Source organism: Ornithodoros turicata, chromosome 3 (genome assembly GCF_037126465.1).
Source record: "Ornithodoros turicata isolate Travis chromosome 3, ASM3712646v1, whole genome shotgun sequence".
Taxonomy (NCBI): domain Eukaryota; kingdom Metazoa; phylum Arthropoda; class Arachnida; order Ixodida; family Argasidae; genus Ornithodoros; species Ornithodoros turicata.
The window spans coordinates 33691947-33707555 of NC_088203.1; the positions used below are offsets into that span (position 1 = coordinate 33691947).

At 46.3% G+C, this 15609-nt stretch overlaps 1 protein-coding gene across 2 annotated transcripts in view; it reads left to right on the plus strand.

The window, feature by feature from the left end:
* Positions 1-2972: 2972 nt before the first annotated feature.
* Positions 2973-15609, plus strand: part of LOC135390180 (uncharacterized) — a 112148-nt gene continuing 99511 nt past the window's right edge. The window contains exons 1-4 of one of the 2 annotated variants that reach the window (XM_064620152.1): positions 2973-3064; positions 7541-7573; positions 7629-7697; positions 14560-14591. The gene's annotated coding sequence lies outside the window, so the exon portion shown is untranslated. The remainder of the gene's footprint in view (positions 3065-7540; positions 7574-7628; positions 7698-14559; positions 14592-15609) is intronic. The other variant, XM_064620153.1, reaches the window with a different exon arrangement.

Genomic DNA, 15609 nt, shown 5'->3' on the forward strand with positions numbered 1-15609 from the left:
GTGCACAGACTATTTTGTGCTGACATGCAGCAATTGTTCCGTTACGTCTAATATTACATGCCATTCATTTTTGGGTCTGGGCAGTACTGAAGCGTGAGCAGATAGGCAGACTGCCTATTACTGCATAACTTTGTTTTCTTTGAGACACCACCACTTGCGCAGGCAGACCGCCTCTTGCTGTATCCTTTTTCTTTCTTTTGAGACACCGTTGACGTGCCAGTAGTGACGCAGGCAGGCTGCATATTACTGTATACCATTTCCCCCATCCAGCAATTTTACCGTTACTCTAATATTAATGCTACAAGCCGTTCATTTCTTCCTGTGCCACTACCGAAGTGCAAGTGGTTAGGCAGACTGCCTACTACTGCATACCTTTTTTGTTTCCTTTGAGAGACCACCTCTTACTGTATACGTTTCCCCCCCCCCCCCCCTTTTGAGACACCATTGAAGGGCCAGTGGTTACGCAGGCAGGCTGGATATTACTGTAGACCATTTCCACCCTTTTCTTTTCAGGCTACATTGTCAATGACCGTAATTATGCGGACAGGCTGCATATTTCTGTATACCTTTTTTTTTTTTTCATTTCAGACACAATTGGCATGCACAGGGTGATGCAGGCAGACTGCTTATTTAGTATGCACCACTCGTCGTTTAGTCTATTGAGGTGCTACAAGTGTTGTGTCAGTCTATTTCCTGTCCGAAAATAAAATGTTGGGCTCTACACACACTGCTTACACTCGAAATTATTGTAATTCTTAAAAATAAGCAAATTAATGCTAAAATATGCATGGGGGGTAAATATGCATGGGGGAGCCCCTGCCAGCATTATCGGGGATCCGTCGGGGACCAGCTGGGACCGAATACTTGCTGCCGATGTCGGTCCTTAGTCATCACGGTGTTGCAAACTGGAGGAGGGACCGGTATCGGCTGCTGCCGTGCCCCCGACTTTGTAGGATTCTTTCCCGATGCTGGACCGGCTTCGCCCCGGTCCTTTGTGCTGCTTGGGCACCGCGCAAAAGTATTGAGTTAAGTTACAAGTTGCGAAAAAAAGGAACTTAGTTACAGTAACGAGTTACCTCGAACTCTGGAAAAAAGACTAGTTACGTAACACGCATTTGTGGAGTCATGTGAAAAGCCACTTACGGCATGTTTCAGAAATTGCCACAAAACTAAAGAAAAACTGTAGTACGCATAGATCATATCTCATTTCACCTCATGTGCGGTGATTATGATGTGAAGATTTCCGGAATTAAACTTGTAAAAGTGCTGTACAAGCATTTATAGGATGGTAAGATTCAACGTGCAGGCTAACTGGTCAAACATGGCAAAACGTAACCCCGAGGCAGAGGAACACACGGATCCCTATGGAGAATTTTTTGGTGCTTGCCTGTGTGTTCCCCCTGTCTCGGGGTTAGTTCAGTTAGTTTAGTTCAGTTTAGTTAGTTAGTTAGTTAGTATAGTTACTTGTAATGGTTTTCGTTACAGTCCATGCGTCACACACGGTCATTACGGTCCTGGTATAACGCACTCGAAAATTACGTGCACGATAATATACCTGCATGGTTATCCGTGCGTGGACTTTGAGCTTAAATGACATACTGGCCTTCTTATGTCCACTTTTAAGAGCACACGTGGGTACACCAGGGGGCTTAATCGCTTCATCGTCGTTACAGTCGTTACAAGCTAACGAATGGCGGGAAATTTAAAAAGGTGGGCACGTGATAAAACACGTGCACGGCGCTCTTTGCGCGATACGTGAAGGCCGTGGTACACGTCACGCGCAGTGTGTCACGCGCCCACCTTTTTGAATTTCCCGCCACACGTTAGCTTGTAACGACCATAACGACGATGAAGCGATTAAGCCCCCTGGTCTCTTTAGGCGGAGGTTTCAAGGTACCAACAAGTTTTACACTGTGTTATCAGATCCTGAGACTCGCTTGAAACGCTGCTCACAAGACTTCGCTGAGGCCAATAATTGCAATCTGTCCTTGCGGTTGGTCCCTTCGGCAGTCCACCTTTATAATTTGGTCGGATAGTCAAAGCAATCGCGAAAAACAAGCTCAAATCCTTACGACGACACCAGCCGAGATCCCCGAAAAACGGTTGAAACGTAATTTCCCGAAAAAGCCAGGTTGAACCGGGAATCACGCGAGCAACACAAGAACGCAAGTTCGACATAGCTCACCGGATATATGGGAAGTCTTGCCCAGGTTGAAGGGCAGTCATAAAACATAAGGCATGTGTTAAATGCAGGGTATATTTTTTATTTAAGCACTGTAGCAAAAATTATTAAAATAGAAATGCCCTTTCATGAAGAGATTTGATACGATTCTGTTGTGTGATCACGTCACGCCTTCGCACATTGTGAGTGGTCTCCGAGATCACGTCATTTTGTTGTGGCCCCGAAATGGATATTCTATATAAACGTACGCTTTCTCGGTCTGACGCTCTGCGTGCTGCACTCTGAAGAAGTCGAATGTTTAAAATTCAAATAGCAGAACCGGGGTTTTCGATGCATCAATTTTCGCTTGTGGAGTCCTTTTTTCGGTGCTTAATCGACTGCAACCTCAAGAACCTCCCACATCTCCTAGGCATTGTCTCTTGAGGGGCGGATAAGGAATGGTTGCCAGGATTCGAGGCTCCCAGGCAGAAATTGCTGTCAGGGATTTAGAGTTCCTTCTCCGTAAAATACTGCCACCAGACTGCCTGTACCACTTCAGAGCGCATTTCTCCAAGTATGTCTTCTTCTTCTTCAGCCACAAAGGAAATGGCCCTTCCACACAGGGTGATTGGCCATTGGTGATTGGTGGTGGGGGTTAGGTGGTCAGGCTACACCAGCAGCAAATATGTCTGTTATTTTAGTTTTTTGTTTGTTTACCTTTTCTTCGTACTCCTTTGTAGTGGTTCCCGTCACATCGAGGGACTTCTAACTTCGAGAGTTCAGAAGACGTAAAAGCAGCAGAGAAGCTGAACCGAGCGCGCGCTCTGAATCGCGTGTGACCCATTGCACGGTTTGTCGCCCTGTTCCAAGGTAGTGCATTGCACATATCTAGATTGAAGATGGGTAAGTCTGACATTTATCGTTACTCCTCGCCTGCCAGAACCTACTGTCTGACGAACAAGGATGAGTGTGATTCTAGATGGGGACCCCAACCTTAGGGTCAGCCTACTAGACTGTTGAACACAGTACAACAATACCGCCGTCTCCATAGCCACAGCTTTTCTCATTTACCTACATCGAATCGCTTAGTTTTATGTTTTCCGATGAAAATCGCGCCGTGCTCGATGACGCCTGTTGAGATTGTGTTGAGTTGTTGAGACGCGGTTCAGGTAGTATAGGTGGCGTGCATATGACGTCACACCATAGCTTTACCCGTGCTTTTTCCCTCTTTCTGGTGAACCGGCGCACCCTGCCTATACGCGTGCTTTTCACTCTTTCTGGTGATCCAGCTTACGCAAATGCACCCCACCTATTGGGGGCACGCGCTACGAACGTTGCAGGTCAAAATCCTGGAAGGTCCCTTTCGCGCACTGAGAAATTTCTCGTGTATATGTTGCCACACTCTCAGAAAAAAAAAGGGTGGAGCAGTTACACCTTTTGGGAGGTAATGGTTGTCGACCTTACCTCACGCCATAACACGTTGTCCGCCAACCATTGACACGAATGGGGTTATCGCTTCTGATCGTGTGAGCGAGGGGGGGGGGGGGGGTGTATGCCTTTTTGTAGCAATCTGGATATATGATAATTCCTTTTAACCCCCTTTTACACCCTTTATCCGACGCTATGTTGACCCAGGTGGCAACTATAGAGGTTAATCGCCTTCAGTGCAGTGGTCTGTAGGCGTCCCATGGAATGTGCAGTTCTCGTTCCAGCTGGTCGTACCACGAATGCGGAACTGTTATTTGTGCTATAACACACGTGATACACATTGATGAGTTGGTAAAATGTTCGGGACGAGTTCTTGAGGAACACATTTTTCTAGAAGAAAAAAGGACCAAAGTCGTGTAGGTATGATTCGTCCCACGCAAACCTACCAGAGAACGACACATAGCCAACCAGTAAAAGAAAGTAACTAGAAAGTAGCCAAGCCACCATCGCCCAAATATCGGTGACACGACAGCCTTGTAAAGTAGCCAACTTGGCGCAAAGTAACTACATCTTGCAACCCTCCGTTCTGCTGTCCCCAACGCCGCTCCTTCATAACGCACTGGCAACGTTACAGAGGACAGTACCAATTCGCTGAACATTGTGCACAACGGTCTACGCGCAACAAGCGGGGTGACTGGCTATGGACTGGCATAAGGCGGACTTTTACTACATCTAAATTCAGCGTAATGGCGTGAAGTGACGGGCATTCTCCAGCTGCTGTTTGATTTTGCAGCTTCCTAGATTGTATCGTTTTCGTATAGGGCGTTCCATCTCCGAAAACCTTTCAGTCACAGTTTCAGTCAGGGATGGTTACCGCGGAAACGGAAACGCAAAACGCTAGATACCTAAACTCCGCAGGAAACGAAAACAGAAAAGGAAAGGAAAACATTTTCGTTACCTTCACGGGCAATCGAAACATAAGATTCCAGCCCGGAAACGTCAAAGGGACAGTTCGCTCTCCAACCATCGATTCGTTGATTTCTGCCGCGGACGGTAGGGTATTTCGAACTTTATCAGGTCCGTGCACTATTCAGCTGGTCGTTTTCGTGCAGAAAATGTTATCGACTCGATCGTGCTTGTTCTGCTCGTACCTTCGGGGTATTCCACTGGTCGTTCGCGTGCAGCGTGCGTTTGCGAGAACTGAATCCGTGCGGGTTATGCGACGCCGAGAATATCGGCGGTGTGGACCGGAACACGAGCTCAAGTTCCGCATTCCGCTCCTTCTCACCCTCCTTTCCTCAACATGGCCGCATTGGAACCGGCAGACCAACTGCTGGTGGTGGATGCTTTGCATTGTAGTTACAGCTCGTTTTATGCTGAGGCGTTCGACAGATTTTTTTCTTCTTTTTATTTCACGGGCGAAGCGTCCGAAGGCGGATAACTATACGTCGAGGACACTGTTTCGCGCTACTCGGACGATTATGGACTCCAACTCGCATGGTATGGCCAAAGGTTGTGAATATGGATTCTGGCATTGCCATGTATGTTTAAAGGTGTTATTAAAGCGGTTGTCCTTTCGGCGGCGACTCCATCTCCTGTATCAGTCGCATGAGTATTTGGTCAACACTGACGCTAGCGCGGTCTCACTGTGAGCAGCACAGACGCGGATTTCCTGCACTGGTGCTACACCGGCGCACTACACTGGCCTGCAATGAAACGACGAGCTGAATTCGCTATTAGTTTCCCGCACCTCGAGCGGTACGACTTATTGTACACATTTCAAAGCAACAGGATTCACGCGAGTAGGCTTTCTCGTGGAGAAGAACGTACACGCTACATCTGCCTGAGAACTACGTACCTTCAAGATGGCGTTCCCGTTTCCCTGGCATCGAAATGTAGCTTCCTATCGCCAGCACCGAAGCAACGTCGCGAAATTACACGTCAGCCGATCTTATATGTTCATCCCAAGGCGCCTGGCCGCGTTGCCGGTGCACAGGGAAATACTAAAAACTTGAAAAATACTTCGATTTAAAACGAAAGGCATTGACGGGAAGTCGTTCATTGTCTGTTACACACGTCCAGCTTCATAGTTTTATTAGCGTATAGTTAGCGTTTATAGATTCGTTACAGTGTGAATTATTCCTTTATGGAAACGGCATTCACATCATATGATTCCCGTACATTTCCTCTTCATATGCAGGCATTAATATTCTCAAATGTATAATTACAGTTGTGGCGAAATACGTGTAAAAATGCGAGTGATTTGTGTTTCACGGAGAGAGGTTCCAGCTGAGGTCTCACGAGCTTCTCGAGATACTACAGTAATCCGATCCAATCCGGACGAAACCGTAACTGGCTCTTGAATGCATCCTTAAATGCGAACTTCACTTCATAGCGCTCTCCTTTCCAACCATTATCTCACGTGATTCATTATCTGCCCTGATTTGTTGAAAACGGGAGGCGTGCGCCCTTTTGTGACAAGTATGAACAGCATAAGTGTCACAAAAAAGGCGTACTCCTCCCGTCTTCAACAAATCAGTGCAGATAACAATATCATTCGAGATAATGGTTGGCTAGGAGCGTGCTCCGCGGAGAAGTTCATTTTTAAGATTTTGCGCTCGAGTTTCTATACCAAGTTGGTGCCTGAGCCTGCCTGTGTCGATCGAGCATGAGTGGTCAGGGAAAACCACCTCTCGTCTTTTGTGATTTCCATCTAGAAGTTCACACTGAGAACAGAACTTCACCACGTAGTACGTTATCCGCCTACCACTGCTACGAATGATAGGGTTACAGCTTCTAATTTGGAGAGAGAGGCGCGTACGCCTTTTTGGAGCAATTATCACATAACCAAATTGCTGCAAAAAGGCGTACACCCCCTCGCTCTTCGAATCGGAAGCGGTACCCTTTCATTCGTAGCAATGGTTGGCAGACAACATGCCATGCGGTGAAATTCTGTTGGGAGAGTGCACGACGTAAAACGTGGGGTTGGTTGCCGGGAACGAAAACGTTAAATACCCAAATTCTGCAGCAGACGAAGATTTAAACATCAACCAAAATATTTTCGTCACATTTTCCGAATAGCCTGGATACGGAAACGAAAAAAAAGAAAAAGAAGAAAAAGAAAAAAGATTGGTACCGAAAAAGAGGCGGAACTATAATTGCTTTCGGTAACCAACCCTTGTTTTAGCATATCGTAAGTCCTCTACGATAAAGAAAGACGTCAAATCATCAATCGACAACGCGACACTGCTCGCATCGAAGAAATTCAGAACCGCGACAATACGGTGATACGGCAACGTGGAATGCCACACAACGATAGATTACCTAGAAAAGTATAGGGAAGGACGCCTTTTCTTTAGAAGATGATCGTCGAGGACAGATGGAACATGAGCTGTTGCTTCACCATTAGTTGGCTTGATGTATTTGCAATAGGCATGGTATCTGAAGGCGAAGTACATTCTCATCTACGACATATTCCAGCATCGGCCTAGAGCGTTCTGAACCATGTGCATAGGTTGAGGCAAAGTGGGCCATACGTCACTTTTATTAGCTAGGACGCGGCGAATCCAAGTTTGAGAGGTGCAATTGTACTTTATTCACAAACCGGTGAGCTTGAATTGGGACATCAGGTTCATTAGCCAGGATCGGCTGTCGAAGGATTCGCGCTATGTCCTGCGCGAACGTCACTTCACGCGTCTACATCCATCGGACGGTGGAAGGGACGCCTCCAGGCAAGCGATTCCTTTTGTGACGACGTCACGCTGACGCAGGGAGATACGACCGCACTACATTCGAAACAATAGCCACCAGATTGTCGCAGCAGACCGAGGAGGTCCTCGAATCAGACACCACGGGAACTCTACCTGTAGCCCTGTGTTTGTGAGTGAATGAATGAGTGCTTCAGTAAAGTGCATATTGTCCAGATATTCACCATTCCGTTCTTTCTTTCAGCTGATGAGATGTCCATGGTCTCGTCCATGTCTGGTAAGCATATACTGCCCAAATTTTGTGGTTTTTACTGGTTCCTCCTGTCTCCCAGGAATAACCTCAGAGATGAGCACCCAGTCGGCCGGCACAGGTGGTAACGTGCAGACCGCCGACGAGGGCAGTAAGTACTTAGTCTGACACTCGTGTTCCAGGGACATTAATGCCGAGCTATTACAGCCTTTACAGCTATTAGAGCCTAATGCATCGCTAATGCCTAGCTGTTATTTGTCTTTGCGTTATAAAAGCCGCTGTGGTGCACTGATATCAAGTGAACGCGCATTCTTGGAAGCCGCAATCGAATTCTTGTTACTGCATCCATCAGAACTGTGGCAACCTCGAATGCACTAGGAAATTTCTAGCGTGGCGCCAGCTCCAGGTCCACGTAACACTTGTCACCCGAACATGGGTGCAGAGATGCTAGCGGCTTTAGCAGACTGCTGTCTCGTCGTCTGCTATCTCATGTTAAAGGGAACGAAAAGTGAATATAAGCGTATCGAAACATTATGTTCAGCGAAAAGCTTGAACCATCACTCCGCTGAAATCGCTGTAGTTTTTCTGTAATCGAATTTTCAATGATTGCATGTCCAGGGACCTAGTAGGAAACCGAGCAGTCTGTCAACAATTGCATCACCCCGCGCCATCTGTCGAGACGCATGTAATACGCGCACTTCAGCTTGCTAATCCAGCGAGAACGAAAATGGCAGAGTGCATTTGTGACCACTTTCTATGTCTAGAATGTCGAACCTCTCAAACATGAGTGCGCTGGAATTCCGCGTTCGAGAACACATCGCTCACACAGAACTTCTGTTAGTGCCATAGCGTGCTTCGCAGCAGAAGATTCCTCGCCCACAGATTTACCGGAGTCACATTCGTCCTCACCAGTACCTCACCGTGCCGTGAACACGGACTGGTTTGTGAAATTTACATGTATCAGGAAGGAGCACTTGTGTAAGCCGAAACAAGCGCTGTCTTTTCGTCGTGCACGGAATACACGTCGTGCACGGAATACACGAAGTGACACCGAAGTACTGCAAGAGTCTTGCATACATCCGAGAAACCGAAGGGCATGGCAACATACTCGGCAGCGAGCTGTGGTCTTTACGCGCTCCTTGACCATAAAACTGGACGGAATACCCTTATTTCTGCAGGAAATTCCGTTATATCACCTGTCGGCTATTCACAAGTCGGATATGGGGTGCTCTGAGAAAGTATAATAGAAAGTATTCTTCCTGCCTTACTCGTGCATCCGTACGCTTTCCATATCAGTGTGCAGACACTTTTTCCAAGATGAAATCAATTGCAATATAGCATATGCTGAAGGGCACTCCCTAGGAGGGCATTAGCAAAGTCCAAGGCAATGTCTTAATTAACTTTCATTACTTAACTTTTTAATTATAAAAGCTACAAAGTTGTCCCAATGAGAAGGTCTGTTCGTTTCGGTCACCTGATATCGTAGCCGTTTTCAGAACAAAAATCCGTTCGATAGATCGCCCGCAAAAAAAAAAAAAAAAATAGTGAAGGAACGCCATTTTGTTCGTTGCGCATCTTCGCAGACGCGTATTTCCTTCTTCCCCAACGTGAGAGGGGAAAGGAGTACAGTGCCGCCTCATGCGTCGAAGATGAGCTTTAACTTGCGGAAAGAAAACAAAAACAAATGTATCGGGTGACTCTATAGGAACTGGCCTTATCTTGGGTTGCATTTTCTGTTTCCTTTTAATCTTTTCCAGGATGCGAGAGGCGATAGTGTGCTCTTTCTCCCTCTCACATTGGGGGTGAAGGAAAGACGCATCTTCTAAGAAGCGCAATGAACAAAATAAAGAAAAAAATGGCGTTGCTTCACGAATTTTTTGCGGGCGATCTATCGAACGGATTTTTGTTCTGAAAAGGGCTACGATATCAGGTGACCGACAGGAACAGATGTTCTCATGACCTGTTATCATCAAGATGACAATGACCTGTCATCTTGATGAATATGAGAACTTTTTTTCAGGCGTGCTAAGGTGAGCCAAAAGAAATGTACAATGAAGGTTGTACAAAAACAGCATATCTCCGTCGACTAAAATTTTATATATGTGGATGTTACCACATCGTGTAGTTTCCATCCAAAAGTAGGACTTGGCAAGGTTGTTTGGTTGTTGTTGGGTAGGTTGTTGGCATGTTGATGAGCTATACCGTTATAGCGCATCAATATAGATGAGGGGCAAACACAGTAGACAGCGTGATGGCTGCAAACTCTCAAGTGAAGATTTATTCAACAGAACAAGAAACTGAAAGCATGAATAGAAAAAGGCAGTGCCCATGCAATGTGTGGAGAACCACATTAATCTCTGAGAAGGTAGGATCGGGAGAGCAATAAAGAGAAATAACTGTTGCGTCCCAGATAGGGGAACTCTGCAAGTTTAGGACCGATATGATGTGGTAACCTTGCATGGCTCACTGCAGCTGTGACACACATTGAACAATTCCAGTAGTGGGGTCCAGTAGTGGTGCTTCAAAGACAATGAACTTTCGCTGTTTCACTGGGCATTCAAGTGTGGAGGATGCTTCTCTAGAAAATTAGTTAGCGTTCCCTAGTCATAACTACACCTCAACAGGAAGTATTCTTCTACCCTTCAAACAAGCTACTAGTTCTCATCGGTTTCTTCTCCTACTGTTGATGCCATACTAATCTTCTGCACCTGTCCAAAGACCCCACAAATGTCACAAAGTCTGTAACACGTAACAAATCTAGTGCTTCCATCTGTGGACTTTGCATACATGCTTTCAGCCATTTCTGCCAACTTAAGTGCCTGGATCACACACACACGAAGCAGTCTGGGGCCATTCAACTCTGGGAGGCCCCTAATGACAATGTTGACTAAGGGACAAGTAGGATAACATAAGTTAAATGAAATACGTCATCGCTATATTATAATTTATACATGTGTGACGCTTGTACATACCTAGGAGGTTGAGTTGAACTGATCACCTCGGTGAAGCAAAATCATTGGTTACTGAACGGCAGTTTGCTTCGGACGCCTTCGCCATTCGCCTTCTACGGCATCTTATCTTCGTAGTCATCGGCAGCAAAATGAGCTCAGCACACACGACACGACTGCTGCATCTAATAGCCGAGTGTTTCGAACCACATTCGTTTTCGCGTACTCTCCTGCAGAATCTTGTGGTAGAAAACGCCCGCCGTCGAAGATGAACGAACATGATTTTTGCATCCCCGAACACTACATTAGGCATATGTAGGTATCTCGAATACGTGATACAACAGCCAGAACATGTCATTCAGTTCCTGCTTCGCGCGACCAACGTGACCACCTAAGACGTAAACAATAAAGGCGACAACACAGATGGCCTTGCAGATGGCGCGGCGGATCGTAGCACGTAGCGGCGAAGTAGCTGAGTGCTTTATTAACGTAGAAACTATAGAAGTGAGCGTCATTTTTAAAATGGCGTTTAGCTGTAAGATTATGTGCGTCAACTTTATTCTCTACAAAATTAACTCTCGCGTGGTAAGGGTTGACCAATCCCTGGGAGCCCTGGACCGGAAACCGCCGAAACCCAAATTTCTCTTTTTCGCCGTTCGTTGGCAGCACAGTCCATGTTCCGGCAATCTTCAAAATATTTATACGTAAAAAATATGCCGAATTGAGAAGTAATGCTTTCTGTGTCTTATCAAACAATGATGTTGTGCAGTGGGCAAAAATATGGGGGTTATTTTTCACTTTACGGTCCCTTTAACTTCGACATGCGGTTGTTCCAAGGTATATATAGATGGTAGCGAAGCTTGCATTGGCCACCACGTCTTCAAGGGCGGCCATGATAAAGACCGTCAGCGCCATCCATCCGTTGCGGGGCAAACTACAAATTCCGTCATAATGACGTCACCTTGTACGTCACCATTACGTATAGCAAGGGGCGGGCGCTCGCGCTGCGCGTGCGTTCCATCGCGATGTCGAGCCGCGGAATGTCAGAACCGCTGTTGAAAGCAAATCCAAGACCAAAAACTCGAACAATTTGTAAACAGAGAAGAATCAACACTAGCGACATGCGTGCAACAAAGGACACAGGAGACCAGGTGGGGGCTTGCTTTCTTTTATCAATCAGGTAAATCAAGGTATCAGGTAAGTCAATCAGGTATTTATCAGGTAAATTAGCCATGCCGTTGTAAACAGTATAAATACCCACATGAGACAATTGATGTTCTGAGGCTGGAACACAGTGACTTTTCAGTGACTTCCATCTTTCATCATAAATACCCACGACAGAATAATGTGCAAAATAACCAGTATGACAGTCCATGTACTGAATAAGCACGAAAGGATAATGTACAAATTCCAGCAAACACAGGTGGGGCCCAGGACCTTAATGTCCAATGCATGCTGCTATAGCTGTCCTCATGTACATCTGGAACTTTCCACATATCTCTCGTACAAAGAAGGTGGAAGTGAACATATTTGCACTTGAAGATCACATTATATGATATTTTCATACTGTGTGGTGCTATGTCTGCCCACAGTTTTTGGCACTGTAACGAATGCTATGGGGGAACAAGAAGGCACAAGTCCATTAGCTCATTTTAGAAGTCTGTGGTACTTTATCTTGCAAAACAGCCACAACAGTATCAGCTTGCATTTTCAGCAACAGCATTTTTGTATTAAAGGAATGTCAAAGCATCGACAACGTTCTGTGCTTCTGCTATTTTGTGCACATTTTGCCATATGGTGTAGATTTGCAAGCTGCACAAGGTGCTTAGCCCTGCACATAACTGCACCTACATACTTGCACACAACTACTGAACTCAGCGCAGGATTTAAAATATAAAATTACGTGCTAGGGATCTATGTACACAGGTATACACTTAATAGTACCAAAGAATAGGCAAACTGCTGAAGATTCAAAATAGAAAATGTATGCTAGGTATCTATGTACACAGGTGTACAAACACTAAACATATAAATAATTGGCACAGACTACTGAACTCTGCATGGCTGTCAAAATACAAGTTACACAGTAAGGAGCTATGTGCAAAAGTGCACTTTGACAAATCGTATGCTTCACAGGAATGAAAGACTTACAAGATATCATGTGTAATCTAGGTTACGACTGAAAGCACTGGATAGACAACAGAACCATGCATATCCCTTTGCATGGAAAGAAAACTTCTGGTTACATCACAACAACGTGCAGAGATTACGAACTTAGTCTAGCTGCCTGCTGCAGTGCCTTCTGACGTAACGTGCTGCTTCGTACTTCCTCATTCCTTTCTCGAGCAAACCAGAACAGTCGTACCCTCAGAAAAAAGTGAAATATATCATTATACACGGATGAAAAACACAAACTCAATGTCTTTCGCACAAGAGTGTCCAACGCTTCACACAGCTTGGACCTGACCCCTTGGGAGGTGAGGAATGTCTTAACGTTGGCTTTGAAGGCTTCCTCACACGCACCCACAAACGTCGCAAAGGCAGGAAGAGGAACCGACAGCTCCAAAGTCAGTACTGTCCACATTCTTGACACTCAAATAAAGCAATAGCTGACTACTGTCCTGAAATGTGGCATTCCCCCGAGGAATGTCCAATGTTGGACTTGGTGGTTTGAAATTGAAAAGACGACGATGAAGAAGAAAACGGCTATAAACAGTCACAAAGTGCACAGTCAACGTACAGCAAACTCGTAGCTAACAACATGGAGAGCGACAGGAACCGGAAGAGTACTCGGCTCTGTCTATAATCTTACGTATTACTGGCAGACCGCGCGAATTGCTACATTAAAAACATGCATATTGTATTAGTACAGACATAATTCGCGCCTCCGATTAAATTATTTTTGTCTACCTTCGTAGTTTGCCCCTCAACAACCACGCTCGCATGTGTATCATGAAGGGCGCAGGGTTGCTAACACAGATTTCGTATTTTTTCCCGCCTTCGCTACCATTTATATTTACCTTGGTTGTTCGCGTTGCGGATGTCGCGACCCCGGAAGTCGTTGGGCTGGTCGTCTGTATCGAGGCTATGTTGAACAAGGGGTAGTTGGCGAATTCCTCGGCGCTGTGGAAAGTGTCGCGAGACAACGCGGAATAGCAATTACAGGACGACGGAAGCGAAAATAAGCTGCAAAGCTGTCTGCCTCCTATTGCGATGTGTACCGAAACAATCCGGGGTCCGACTTCGATTTACGTATATTAGTTGAAATGCCGCCATAATCGCGATATAAAATTCGGCCGCCGAGCACTCTGAGGGTCAGTTCTCACTTGGCGACGTCCGACACGACGTTGTGAGCGGGCGGCGGAAATAGACGCGCATTTCCAGAGTCGGGAGAGGAGAGCTGTCGAGTAAAAAAAAAACTGCCATGCCGAACTTCTTTCACGACGTCGGCGAGAGCTGCCGAGAACGACAGCTGGCGACCAATAAGGTGACACAGAAAGGCCACGCCTCCTGATTTTTCGTCTGTTTTGGACGACGGAATGCCACTGTGGTGGGAACATGAAAATCGTGCGCGCTGACAGGGCGGCGGAAAAGCGCATCTACTTTCGCCGCCCGCTCACGACGCCGCGTCGGGCGTCGCCAAGTGAGAACTGGCCCTGAGCCCCGAGTGAGTGTCGCCCACGGCCACTTCTGGCCAAGCTTCTGATTGTTCAAGAGGGACACCTGTGACGTGTCCTTTCCTCCTGACGCGCCGATCTATTAACCGTAGACCACGTCGGAACCGGTCGGTATGTATCATTTCCCATGGCGAGAGCAAAAGTTCCCAGGCAAGTTTTCCGTCCCGGCTTTCAAACCCCGTATGGTATTGCCGCGTAACAGAAGAATGAAACTTTGATATAATTGTGTCTCAATTTTTGAAAACCGATGCAGTTGCAGCCGTTGCGGCTGCATAGCACACCCCATGGTATAGATGCTAATCTGTGCGAGCTACATGCTTTAGTACTGCCGCTGTATTTCCTCCTGCTTCATCTCAGACGTTCATGCGTGCATTATGTGTAATTTCAGCTGCAAGGTAAAGACGTTTCTTGTCAGCTAAGGTAAGGCAGGTTTGGCCTCGACGAACCAATATGAGGAACACGTTCTGATAAATCCGTGGCTTCCTAGCGGAGTGATCCTTCGAAACAAGAGACAACTATAATAGTGTTCAACTGAACAAGGAAGATGAATATATTTCGTCAAGTACATATGCTGTTGGAGACTCAATAGAGCGCCAAGAGAAATACCGCAGCATCACGCAACGTAATACCATGTTGCCAGCTTTGCAGCCAATACGGTTGCAGAATGAGCACGATGGATTTACATTATCTCGCGGAGGAGCCATCCTATCTGCGGCGGAATAATATTTTCATAGCTGACGGACTACATTTCTTTTCCTTCTTAAGTTGAACACGGCTCTAAGGCATCCAGGGCGTGTGCTTTTACAGGTCACAGGCATTGTACTGAAAATGAGGAACAGCAAGGCTAATTTCGTTTCTTTTCCTGTCGTAACGTTTAAATTAGCACTGAAGTCATTTTTAACACCCTGATTTCTTCCTATGAAACTGTTAAGTAGGCCAGTAAGATGCACCATGAGAAGTAATTCACACCACGGAGTCATAATTATCGCAGAAATTGAATTTAAAATACGCCGCAAAAAGCGACCGTGCGCAACGGTGGTGAAGAGGAGTACCAGCCTGTGATCTGCCTGAACCTCGCGTTGACGCTATAAGGAGAACGCTCGCTGATTGGCCTAGCTAAATGTTGTCTGCTACTCCGCTGTCCTCTGCTACTCGTCTGTGCGGGGTTCTGAAAAAGCCTTTCTCCTGGCTCGGTAATGATTCGGCCGCTCCTTCTAGCCCCAATTCTCCGGGAGAACTGGCAAAACTGGTTTACGGCGGCAAAGGGACAAGGTGCTGACCCCCACTGACCGGCAAACCAGAACCAGTTCTCCTTATATAATCGGTGACGTGCATCATACCTCCTCATCCTCGTTATAGCTGGAGTGGCCAGTTAAGGGTGAACGCGCGGAGCCACGTTTATGTGAGCTTTTTCCTGGGAAACAAACTGCACACATCA